At 49.8% G+C, this 13157-nt stretch overlaps 1 long non-coding RNA gene across 1 annotated transcript; it reads right to left on the bottom strand.

Moving 5' to 3' along the window:
* Positions 1–3823: 3823 nt before the first annotated feature.
* On the bottom strand, positions 3824–5202 carry LOC147646742 (uncharacterized). The gene is made up of 2 exons (XR_015281807.1): positions 5037–5202; positions 3824–4505 (listed from the first exon to the last, which is right to left on the bottom strand). It is a non-coding gene; the product is annotated as an uncharacterized LOC147646742 (long non-coding RNA).
* Between the last annotated feature and the right edge of the window lie 7955 nt (positions 5203–13157).

Here is a 13157-nt window from a genome sequence, read left to right as displayed (position 1 = left end):
CTTACTATGGACAGCATCTCACAGGTTATCCACAACTGCGAGACCTGCGCTGCAATCAAACAGGCCAAGCGGGTGAAGCCTCTGTGGTACGGTGGAATATGGTCCAAGTACAGGTATGGGGAAGCCTGGCAAATTGACTACATCACCCTTCCCCAAACCCGCCAAGGCAAGCGCTACATGTTGACATGGTGGAAGCAACCACTGGATGGCTGGAGACATACCCTGTGCCTCATGCTACTGCCCGGAACACCATCTTGGGCCTGGAAAAGCAAGTCCTTTGGAGACATGGCACCCCTGAGAGAATCGAGTCAGACAATGGGACGCATTTCAAGAACAGCCTCGTAAGTACTTGGGCCAGAGAACATGGAATTGAATGGATCTATCATATCCCTTATCATGCACCAGCTGCTGGGAAAGTTGAACGGTGCAATGGACTACTCAAGACTACCCTAAAAGCACTTGGTGGAGGAACCTTCAAAAATTGGGAAGTGAACTTAGCAAAGGCCACCTGGATGGTTAACACCAGAGGATCCATCAATCGAGCTGGTCCTGCCCAGTCTGAACCCTTGCACACGGTGGATGGTGATAAAGTCCCTGTGGTACACATGAGAGGTATGTTAGGAAAGACTGTTTGGATTAATCCCACCTCAGGCAAGAGCAAACCTATCCGTGGGATTGTCTTCGCTCAAGGACCTGGTTGCACTTGGTGGGTAATGCGGAAAGATGGGGAAACCCGATGTGTGCCACAAGGAGACCTCATTTTAAGTGAGAACTGTGTGTAAGGTTCCATTGTATATATATATATATATGTGTGTGTGTGTGTGTGGAGTTTAAGGAAGGTACTGATTTGGAATTATGTAGATGGTAATAGAATAAGGGGTGGATTATGTCCTGGGTTGCAGTATATTCTATCACCATCCTCATGTACTGTTGAAACCAGGTGAGGCAGTGCTCCCTGCCTCCCCCCCCCCCCCCCCCCCCCCCCGGGCTACCTTCTGTTAATGGGCCCATCAATGCCCTGCCCCATGACTCATAGATAACTTCCCCCTGTATTGTCCCCTGTTAATGGGCCCACCACTGCCTTGCTGCATGACTCAGAGATAACTTCCTCCTGGACTGTTTTCTGTTAATGGCTCATCAAGGCCTTATCTCATGACTCACCATCCCATTGTGAGATGCTCCTCCCCGAGGGAGGAGCCAAGCATTCCACACTGGATATAAGCTGAGAATTCGAACACCACAGCAGCCCTTACCTACGGGACTTCCAGAGGACAGGAGCTACTGCTGGACTTTCAGCTGAAGACCAGACCCCCTTTCTTCCAGAGGATCACGCTTCAACAAGACCACCTCATCTGGACGAATACCATCACCCTAACAGGGTTCCAGGCTGTATTCTGACTCTGTCAGTGTTTTTGATATTATTGCATTTATTCTTTTTATCATTTTCCTATTAAATTATAATTCTGACTTGCGATCTCTCACTGGTTTGATTTCAAACTAGTACAACTACCAAAGACGGTGAGGAAAAGAGTTAAGTTTTAGATTTAGAGTTAAGTTTAGTTTAAGTTTTAGATGGGGAAGAGAGAATAAGGAGATGCTTTAATTAAACTGAAATATTTGTCGGTTAAAGCTATGGGGATGGACAATAGTGTCCTGAAAAAACTCCTTTAATTCATGACAGAGTATATAGGGAGGAGTGGAGTGTTCAAAGGGTGGATTTTGAGCAAGAGGTGGAGTAATTGTGATACAGTGAGGTGCTGGAACAGAGCGGGGAGAAGTAATAGTTGAAGATTTGATGCATTTTGAGAGGCAAAGAGAAAACTTCTGTTTCCAGGGAAGCTCACAGAGACAGATGAAGAGAACTTTTGCCTTTGAATAACTCATCCTTAAAATGACATCCCTCGACTCATTGACCCATACACACCTCAGAGTGATGTGAAATGGGAGGAGTGAACTGCTGACAGATTTCTGGGCAGCTGGCATCAGGAAAATAGAAAACTATAACAGAAATGGTTTTCGTGTGAAAAACTCCATAGATTAGCAGAAGACTTCTTTTACTATACAAAGTCTGATGAAAAGACTCTAACAGGAATTGGGACTGTTTTAAACACCAAAGTTACAAAGTTTTTTGTCTCTATGTTGTCATGTGAACAAGAGAATGGTTGGGTAGTGGGGGTTAAAAGTGTTTTCTGGAAGTTTTTTCTGGTGTTCTTATTCTTGTAGTTTTATTAATAAACTTTATTTATTCCTTTGAAGTTTTAAGCCTGTTTTGCTCTTGTTCTAATCCATATCTCATAGGAAGAAATAAGTGAGTTTTCTAGTAATTTTTTTAGTTACAGCTTTAAAACCATGACACTTACTCTATTCCTTATAAGCATCTTTTGCCCTTCTCATAATCCACATCTCACAGCAAGAAATGAATAAGTTTTCCAGTGATTTTTGAACTAATGCTTTAAAACCACGACAGGTGTAACGGGGAGGAGGAAATTGGGGCTGTCACTGCTGTGGTGTCAGAGAGAGTGGAACACTGGGGCTGTTACTGCTGTGGTATTTGATATATTGACATTTAAAAAAAAGAGAAACAGCTATGGAAGTTAAGGTTGCTGGAGGCTGATGGGAGTTTTTCCTCCTGGCCAGTAACTGGCCATTTCTGAGAACTGACAGTAGTTTTAATCATTGAAGAGTGACATCAACCTGTGAACACCACCCTTTAAACCTTAATCCCAGGAATTTCTCTTTCTCTTTGGTTTCTGGCTTTTGAAGAGGTCACAGGGCTCCGGTTCAGCCTCCTCCCCCCCAGGTCTGACAAGGGCACGGGGGGAGCAGGGCTGGCCAGAGTTCTGCGGTTCCCGGCGGGGGATGGAGACTGTGAAGTGACAGGAGCCCCTTCCCAGAGGGAGGTACTCCCATCTCTACTACTGGACTGCCCTGACTGTCAATCTTTGACTTCTTCAAAGGGTCATTGCTAAACAAAACCTTGGTTTTGCCTGCTGACATTGCTGGTCAGGCAGTGTCCCAGGAGATGCTCTTGATGGTTTCCTCTTTTCCTGGTCATGGCACTGGAGGAGGTCCAGGCCCTGGTGATGCCACTGAAGGAAATGTGCCCTCATCCCAGGGACGCTCAACACGGACTCCCCCAGCCCCTCAGTGCCCCGCTGCTGGTCACAGCAGCCCCTGCCTGGCTCCTGCCACCCACACTCTGGTCAGCCCTGCCTGCTCCTGGACATGGGGCTCAGCCAGGGCTGGTGCTGTGTGGGCTTTGCTGGTGGTACCAGCTGGACACTGGGGTGAGAGCTCCATCTCTTTATTGGAACAGAAGAGCTGTGCTGGGCCCTGCCCTGGCAGGAGGGACCCACCTTCAGTCCAGGCCACAGAGCAGGGCGGGTCCCTTCAGGGACACAGGGCCTTGCTGTGGGTGCTGGCAGCATCTGCACAGCAGCAAGCTGGTAATGCAGCTGTGACAGGGACATCACGTATGGGCATGGAGATGTGAAATGTGTGGTGCAGGTGTCCCTGAGGGAGGTGTTTGGCCTTTCTTGTGAAGCTGCAGAGGGGCACCTATTGAGAGAGGAGATGGCTGAGGTCCCAGCTGCAGCTGGCACACAGGGACCGTCCTGCACAGCGGGGGATTCTCACTGTGCTCAAAGATTCCCTCTGAAGACTAAGAGGGGAGCTTGTCAGAAGTCCCGAAAAATATCTGGGGAAAGGTCTTAGGTTAGTTGTTGAGACTAGGTACAAATCTCCAGCGGGAAAAGAGCCTCTCCAGTAGGCTGGGTGTTTTGGGGTGTCTTAGTTCTTCCTAGAATAAAGATTACCAATTGAATGCAATTTCAGTTTTTATTCTAGATGTGTAAAATGTTCCAAGATTTTCTGAATTCTAAAACTACCTTGAAAAACCCTGAACTACTATAGAAATAAGTAAAAAAATGTTTGTAGATTTCTTTCTACAAAAAATATTTCTAAATATTTCTAAAAGTTTCAAATTTCTAAGAATGAAAAGCAAAGATAAAACGGGGTCGCCTTTTCAGAATTCTAACACTCCTTAGGAAAAATCCTAAAGAACTATGGAAGTTGGGAAGAAATATTTGGGGTTTACATTCTACCAATAATAATTCTAAAGAGTTCTAAAAGTTTCAAATTTCTACAAATGAAAAACAAAGTCAACATGGTGCCCCATGCCCGGCTGCTGCCTGCCCAGCCAAGGCTGTGGCCAGCCAAGCAGCTGTGCCAGTGCTGGTGGTACCAGCCAGAGCCCAGAGCAGAAGCCCAAAGGTGTTGCTCAAGCCCTTCCCTGGCAGGAGGGGCCCACATTCAGGCCTGGCCAGGCACCAGGGCCAGCACCTGCAGGGACAGAGGGTCCTGTTCTGGGTGGTGGCGGCACAGCAATAAGCTGATAATGCAGCTGTGGCAGGGACAACAGACACTGGCTTGCAGATGGAGGATGACAGGTGCAGGTCTCCCAGACTAACGTGTTTGGCAGGACATCTGGAGGTGCAGAGGTGCTCCTGTGGAGAGAGGAGGTGGCTGAGGCCCCCAGCTGCCGCTGGCACGCAGGGACCCTCCTGCACAGCAGGGCCCAGAGCGGCCAAGGCTCCCCAGCACGGCTGGAGCTGCTGGCACAGCTTGGCCCAGCTGGACAGCTGCCCCTCAAGGCCCCAGTGAGCAGGGGATGGCTCTGGGCAGGGTCCCTGGCCAGGAGCGGGCCCCAGAGGGCCTCTGCCTTTCAAGGGCAATCTCGTCCCCGCTCTTTCTCCTGCCCACCTTGCTTTGCCTCTGCCCGCTGCTCCTGGGGCTGCTCTTGGCCAGGCAGCCTCAGTGGCGGCCAGCACTGGCTGCAGCCCCAGCGGGCTCCCCAGGACAAGGCCCAGCAATTAAGAGGCCAATTAAAGGCCTGGGCAGCAGCAGAACTCTTGGCAGAGTTATTTGGACAACCACTGACTATCTACAGGTCCACAGCAGCCTCACTGGGAATGTTTCTATTCTACAATAGACTTTCAAAAGAAGCTGTTTGAGGGAAAGATGAACAAAACACTCACCGTTTTGTCTTCCAGCAATACCAGATTCCAACACCGCATAAAACGAGTACATGCACCAAACAAATCAGGCCTGCCATTAATTCCGGCCAACAGCGTGTTCCCTGACAGAAACCTCTTCCGATGTCCTTCTGGGAATTGGGAACACGTGTTGTGGTGCTGGCTGCATCTGTGGGAGCAATGGGCAGTGAGAGCCCGTGCTGTGCTGCACTGCTGAGCTGGCAGCATGGTGGGAATGTCCAGGATGTTCTCTGTTTACCCCAGAGCTGGGGCCTGCAGGCACCTTGTTGGCCCTTGGCACAGGCTGTGCCACCCAACAAAGCCCAGAAGGCTGGGAGCAGAGCCTGGGGGACAGCACAGCTGCTTGGGCAGTGGCTCCTTCCAGGGACACGGGCCAAACCCATCCCTGAGCAGCCACTGCCACCCCTGAGCCTCCCTTCTCCATGACATCTCCCCCAGCCCAAGGGGACAGAGCCAGGCCCTGTCAGGGGCCAGTGCAGCCCCTGCCCAGTTGGGAGCCAGGGCTGGCTGTGGCCCTGGGCTCGTGGCAGGGCTCCCGCTCGGGGCTGCTCCTGTGCCTTGGGCCTCTGGGCTCTCACGGCTACCTCTGGGAGCAGCTGCAGTGGGATAGATGTTGGTGCATGAGTCCCATTTCCCAGGAGCTGGAAACGAGCTCCAGAGGCCTGGAAGCCAAGGTGCCTCCAGCTTTGGCTGCTGCTGGGTCATGCAAGGGCCAGCCCTAGGGGAAGAGCTGCTGGCACACAGCCCCGCCAAGGACTGAGCCCAGCACAGCAATTACCTCCTGTGTCTGGGCCTGTGCCTGACATTGCCTTCTTTCCTGCCAATGAGCCACTGCTTCCTCTGGGAAACGTCTCCACCTGCATGGTCTTTTGGTCCATCCCTTGAGAAAGGAAGAGGCACAGCTGAACCAGATGGAGAAGTTCTTGATTTGGGTGCTGGCATTTTCAGGACCTCATGCTTGTCAAATACGGGGATAAGGTTCAAAAAATGCCTTGGCTTTTGGGCCAGGGCCAGGGCCCTCCCTCCTCCAAAAAGCTGCCAATTCTGAGCAGTAGTGAGGGGATTGTGCAGGGTGAGGGCACACACGTGCACGGCAGCGATGCTGCCCTGGCTGAGCTTTGGGCTCTGAGCTGGCAGCTCTCCCAGGGGGAAAGGCCTACCCTCGCCATCTCCCAGGGCCTCAGTCCTGGACGTGGGTTGGGAAGCCAGATCACCTTCACCAGGAGGCTTGGCTGCAAGGAAAGGTAGGGCAGAAGAGCTCCCGTGGCTCTGTAGGAGATCCTCAGGCTCCCTGGGGCTGGCAAAGGAGCTGCACAAAGCCCAGCCCAGGGGCAACAGCCCCTTCCCTCTCTGCTCCTCTCCGTGGCTGCACAGAGCACATGGAAGGAGACACTGGCATTGCACACAGGTAGAAGATGGACAGCTAAATGCTCCTTCCTCCCACTGACAGCGATGCTGGGGGATCACTCAAGGCTCCAGAAGGGAGCAGGGCAAGGCTTCCAGAATCCTTCAGCCCTGAGATTATGTTAAGGGATATGGCACATGAGTGAGCTCTTGCCACCTTGACATTATTCCATCAGGAAAAGCACATTGAGAACTTGCCTCCAGCATTCTCCAAGTCTTGCCAACTGTCATCTAGCTGGGCTTCCAGATAATCCATGTCCTGATCCCAGTCTAGAAGCCAGTACAGATCAGAACTACGTCCATGGTGCGCTGGGATCCACTTCTGCCTTGGGGTAGTGGGCACTGCAAGGGGTTTGGGTTAGATCGTGAGTACCAGATGTCAATGGACATGGCCAAAGCTGCAGAGGGGCCTGGGGAGCTCTGGGCTGGCTCTGGTCACTCTCCACCCTCTTTGCAGGCCCTGTGCAACATCCCTGATGGGGGGTGACAGGGCCAGAGCAGGGGTCCTGGCTGCTGAGTCTCAGGAGAAGGCTGAGGGACATGGACCCACCTTGTCCTCCCTGCAGCATTTCCTTCAGCATTTGTTTCATGGGTTTTGATGGCACATGGAGTTTCTGGTGTCCTGCAGCTTTGTTCTTTCCACTTGGAGGACCTTAAGAGAAAACAGTTCCCCTTTGCAGGAATGGATCCCAGAAAACCAGTGCTCAGCCTGTGGGGTCAGGAGGGACACACCACTCACCCCTGCGATGGGAGCCGGGCTTGCGTACAGTTACCAACCCAGGAGCTGGGAAAGTCCTGCCTGCAGACACACCTGTAACTCAACAGCCACAGAAGCTTCTGTCACCTCTGCTCATCTGCACAGGCAGCACTGAGCCACGGGAGTGGTGAGGGGAACGCGATGGGCGAGGGCACACACGTGTATGTCTCTGTTCTGACACCTGCAGTGGTGCCAGAACATTGAAACTGCTTATTCTGCCAGGAAAGGACCATTGAGAACTTACCTCCAGCATTTCTCAAGTGTTTCAAGCCGTCATCCAGCAGGGCCTCTGGATAATGCAAGTTGTGATTCCAATCTAGGAGGGAGCCCAGACCAGAACCCTGCCAAGGTGTGCTGAGATCCCCTTCTACTTTTGACAACTGGGCACTGCAAGGGTGTCGGGTAAGACCCTGGGTACCAAATGTTAGAGGACAATGGCCAAAGCTGCACAGGGGCCAGAGGACCTCTGGGTTGGTGTCTTGTCACTCTCCAAGCTCTTTGCAGTCCCTGTGCAACATCCCTGGAAGAGATGTCTGTATGGATGCTAAATCTGAACCACAGTGCCTGTACAAATTGCAGGCCGCATGGCTCCTCCGGCTGCCTGAGAAAGTATCCTGGGAAAAATATGAGAAGGAATTAAAACAATTCTCAGGGACACTAAACAGCCTTGCAGTCTCTTGTTTTCCCTTGCAGGAGGGAGTCAGAGGGGTAGAGTGCCCCTGACCAATGATGGTGATGTAGCACTTTGTTAACCAATAAGAGTTTCCTTTCTGTACTTCCCACGTATCTGTCTATAAGACAGGCCTGAAGCAATAAACTAAGGAATTCTCGTGTTGTGACTCCCCTGAGAGTCCCGTGTCGTTCTTTCTTGCCGTTCCCAATGGGAACGACATCTGGTGACCGCCGACGTGAAGTTGAACCGACCCCTGAGGTCCGGTAACCCGACATAAACTGCAGCCGACCCCCGAGGTCAGAAAGCAACCGACGTGATCTGCTAATCCCCTGAGGGTAAGCAGCGAGCGGGAAAAAGCCAGCCCTTCCCCCTAGAGGGGTAAGTGGAATTCTCCAGGGCTTTCCAAGAGGAAGCTGGTTCTGGAAACCAACGGGATAGTGGAGCTCTGCCGGTGAGCGGGCTTGGAACGGCCTATCTTGGTGAAGCAGAGCTCAAAATCCCGGGTCTGAGCCGATAGCGTGTGCATAATTGCATTCGCGGAGCCGCCAAGATAAAGTCCTCATAATGGGGAACTGTACTTCAGCTGATGAACAGCTTGCCTACCTTGCATGGCAGGATGCCCTGCCCCGCATGGGACTCAGTGTTTCTGAAGATGCCATGCGTGCTTTATTTCAGTGGGTTAAAGAGCAAGGTTTTGATATAACTATGGACAATGCCTTTGATCTCGAACTTTGGCTGTCAATAGAGAACCATTTATGGTCGGAATTCATTAACGGAGATATCAGCGTGTGTAGCCTGGCAGCCACCTGGGGAGTGCTTTTTAAAGCGCTGAAACGGAGCCAGTCTGAGGACAGTGAAACCGGGATGAAAAACTTAGATGCCGGAGGTGCCTCCTTTGTACAAGATGAGAAACTGGGAGATAAGACCGTAGATGAGCAGCGTAGCGCTCCCGCTGCTCTGCCTGGACCCTTACAGAACTTTAACCGCGGGCAGGAGCAGTTTGCGAACCAGAGATCTCCCTCTCCAGAAAAGTTTGAGCGCCCGTCACCCATGGAGCTGGGCGCGCGGGCTTTGCCAACGGGAAAGCGGCAGGAAAGCAGAGACTGCCCGCCTCCGCCTGTGCCACCCACAAAGCCTCTGCCGGCGCCAAAAGCGCCACCGCTGGCGGCCGCAGAACCTCCTTTCTCCAGCCCCTCCGCGCTGTCCGAGCTTCTTCCTTCTGTGCCGCGAACAGAAGCGCAAACACCCCCGCTGCGGCCCATCCGAGGTGCTGGCGGAGAAGCGGCGGGGGAGGGAGGGGGGGAGAGCCCAGGCCTCCCCTGTGCTCTCCCGCGCTCCAGCGGAGAGGTGCGGAGTGGGGGAGGGGAGCGAGCCTCGCTCCCCCCATGCGCGCCTGCGCGACCCGCGCATCCGCGAATCCGCACTCATCTCGCGCTCGCCCGCGTCCGAAGTACCGGCGAAAAAGCGGCGGGGGGAGGCCGGCGAACCTCGCTCGCCCCGCGCATGCGCGGGACGCGCTAGCCCTGCGCCCACCTCGCTTCCTCCGTGCTCGGCTGCGCTCACCCTTGCGCTCCCCCCGCGCTCCAGCGGGGAGGCGCGGGAGGGAGAGAGAGCGCTTGTCGTGCTGCGCTCCCAATCTGAGCTCTAACAGAAGCCCCCCCGCACCCATAAAGGTGGCGGGGGGAGAGAAAGACAGCGGCAGGCCCCTCCACCGGGACCTTCTGCACCAACCCAAAGAAATACCTCAACGAGTCCGTCAGCTCCGGCGACCTGAGCAAACCAAAGTCCTGCAGTCACTGCGGGACCCAAATTTACTCACTTTGTACCTTTTAAGTCTTGTGTTTACAGAACTGACAACCAGCCGCGAAGAGATGGTAACTTCAAGTTCCCTGAACCTTCCTGGAATTCATGAACTACTGTTCAAACCCGATGAACAATAACAGCAACCATGTAATCTTTATAAATCCCTCAAAAACCCCCTCAATTATATTTGAAGAAAAAATCCAGAAAAAAAACCAAAAAAACAAAAAACAACAACAAAAAAAAAAAACAACAAAAAAAAAAACGGGATAAGAAGAGGGGATCAAAGCAGCATAAATTGCATTGTGCATTGTTTTTATCACTTTGGTGTTCTTTCAAACTACTCTATTGACAAGTTAGACTGTCAATTCGAACAGACTAACAATGTTGTATATAGTGTTGTATATAGTGTGTGTACTAATTCACTGAATTAGAAACATTGGAGTCAACCATCAAGTCCTTGCAAGGAGAACAATTCTTAAATACCAAAACATAAGCCAAAATTCTAAATTAATTCTAGATCAGCATCCATTCAAAGTTCTAGTAAAGAAACCTCTTGAGCTGTGTTTGTTCTCTGTCCTACAAGGGCCCAGTAGGATATAACAAACACTGCCTTTTTTATTTTTTCTAACAGAAAAGGGTGAGTTATGGATGCTAGCTTTGGAACAGGCTGCAGGGAGCTGCAGAGACTGCAGGCCCATAGCCTCTCAGTCCTGCCTGAGAAGCTAGCCTGGGAATTCAAAGGAGGATTTCAAAACAATCCTCAGAGACAGAAAACAACTGCCAGGTGCTGTTTGTCTGTCCCTTGTTTTCCTTGCAAGAGAAAGTCAGAGGGTGGTGAGCCCCACTGACCAATGATAGTGATGTAGCACTTTGCTAACCAATAAGAGTTTCTTTTCTGTACCTTTCCACGTATCTGTCTATAAGACAGGCCTGAAGCAATAAACTAAGGAATTCTCGTGTTGTGACTCCCTTGAGAGTCCAGTGTCGTTCTTTATCGCCGTTCCCAATCGGAACGACACTTGGAATACTCCTATTTTTGTTATTAAAAAGAAATCTGGAAAATATCGATTATTGCACGACTTACATGCACTAAATGAACAAATGGAGCCAATGGGGGCACTGCAATCTGCTTTGCCCAATCCTGCAATGTTGCCAAAAGATTGGCCCTTGTTAATAATTGATTTAAAGGACTGTTTTTTCACTATCTCACTGCATGAACAGGATACTTGCAGATTTGCTTTTACCTTGCCCTCATTAAATCGAGCAGAACCAGACAAGAGATTTGAATGGACAGTTTTACCACAGGGTATGCGTAATTCTCCTACCTTGTGCCAGCTTTATGTTGATAATGCTTTGCAGCCACTACGTGTTCGATGGCCTACAACTATTATTTATCACTATATGGATGATATTCTTTTTGCTCAGTCACAACCTTTTGCAGATAAACAAGTTAAGGACATTCAAACACAACTACTTCAGAATGGACTGGTTGTTGCACCTGAGAAAATAGAGCAGTCATCCCCATGGAAATATCTCGGGGGGACTTTAACCGAGCAGTATGTTGCCCCTCAGAAACTGTCATTGAACATGTCACTTCATACTGTTCATGATGCTCAGCGATTGCTGGGAGATTTGCAATGCCTTAAACCTGTTGTGGGTATTCCTAATGAACTTTCACAATCCTTATGACCTTTGTTAAAAGGTACTGATCCTACAGCACCTATACAGGTCACCAGTGAACAACAAGAAGCTCTCAATAAAATAATGGACGGTATCCAGACAGGTGTTGTTCGTAGGCGAGATCCAGACTTGGACATTAACTTTACTGTATGGTTTGGACTTCAACATCTCATCAGTGCTTTAACACAGCAACAAAAGGAAACAGGGGAGATATGGGTACTAGAGTGGTTGTTGCCACCACTACAACAGAGACATAGCTTAATTCAAAAAATTGAAATTTTAGCAGATTTAATAAAACAAAGGTAGAAGCGATTGTGACAAATTATGGGTGCAGATCCAGCTGTCATTCAGATACCAATAAAAAAGGACACTTTAGACTGGTATTTAATTCACAGCTCCACACTGCAAGAAGCATTGCTTGACAACAGCAGTGTGGTCAGTACTGAGGAGGTGCCTCGAATACCACTACGATGGATAGGCCAGCAGAATTGGATTGAAAAGCCCAAACGATCATTTGTGCCGTTACCAGGGGCATCAACGGTGTTCACTGATGCTGGAAAGAAATCTCGCACAGCTGCTGCTACATGGCAAGATTCGGAAGGACAATGGAATCATCACATTATTCCAGCTCAAAAGGAGGACACATTACAAACTCTGGAATTAGTCGCTGTTGTTTGGGTTTTGGTGCAGTTTAAGGGTCCTGTTAATGTGGTAACTGATTCTTTATATGTTGCAGGAGTGAGTGAACGTATTGAAAAAGCAGACATAAAGGAAGTAAAAAATCCTCGTTTATATGAACTGTTTTTGCAGCTTCAAAGAGCAGTAAAGTTGAGGACTGCTGCCTTTGCTATTATCCATATTTGTAGTCACAAATGGGATGTGGGTTTAGGAGAAAAAAATGCTAGGGCAAACCGATTGGTCTATAAAGATCCAAAAACAGGACTGTGGGGAGGTCCCAGCAAGGTACTGTATTGGGGACGTGGTTATCTTTGTGTGTCTACCCCCACAGGGCCTGTCTGGGTGCCGAGCCGATGGACTAAACCTGCTGATCCCAGGGATTTACCTTCAGCTGATCCAGAAAATTCTGCAGATACTTCTCGCTCTCTACCATCAACATAGAGACGGGATCTGATGGACTTTCACATGCAAATCTTGTGTACAGTACCAGAGTGTGAATGTTATCCTTTTGTATGTTACATTTGTAAAGTGTGTAAAGAAAAGTGGTGGGCACATTCTAAGTGGGGTCGATCCCCAAGAGGGATTTGTACAGAGTGTTACAACTTTGAAAGAAATTTCACTGAGGTTGCATTACAGGAAGATGTGCAAACAGGACAATTTGAAAAGGATCTGATAGATGGTGAGAGATTTTTGCTTTTGTGATAAATCCAGAAAATTATTGTTATCATCCTAATACCCCTTTGCCGTATATTATTGAAATAACCACAATACACTGTCATAAAACACTTACACAGGTCAGGTGTGATATTCCAGGGGTAAAAAATAAAAATTGGGAGCAATTCTTAAAACGGCAGTCTCGAGAGAAAGGGTCTTTCCCTGAAAGTTATCCCTGCTGCTGAGAAGATGGAACACCCCGTGGTTCGAAGCAACCGAATCGACGGGCGAGGCAGAGGGGTAAAAGAAAAGGGAAGCAAGATCTCCCATGGGATCCAGCCAAGATGCTGGCTGAACTGCCACAATCTTTTTAAGGTTCTTAAAGGACTACCTCTGATCAGGTTGTTATGGTGGTTTACCATGATAAAGGGAAATGAAGGGTTTTTGATTGACA

Source organism: Cyanistes caeruleus, unplaced genomic scaffold (genome assembly GCF_971803275.1).
Source record: "Cyanistes caeruleus unplaced genomic scaffold, bCyaCae1.hap1.1 HAP1_SCAFFOLD_81, whole genome shotgun sequence".
NCBI classification, from domain to species: Eukaryota; Metazoa; Chordata; class Aves; order Passeriformes; family Paridae; genus Cyanistes; species Cyanistes caeruleus.
This window is presented reverse-complemented; position numbering and strand designations above follow the sequence as displayed.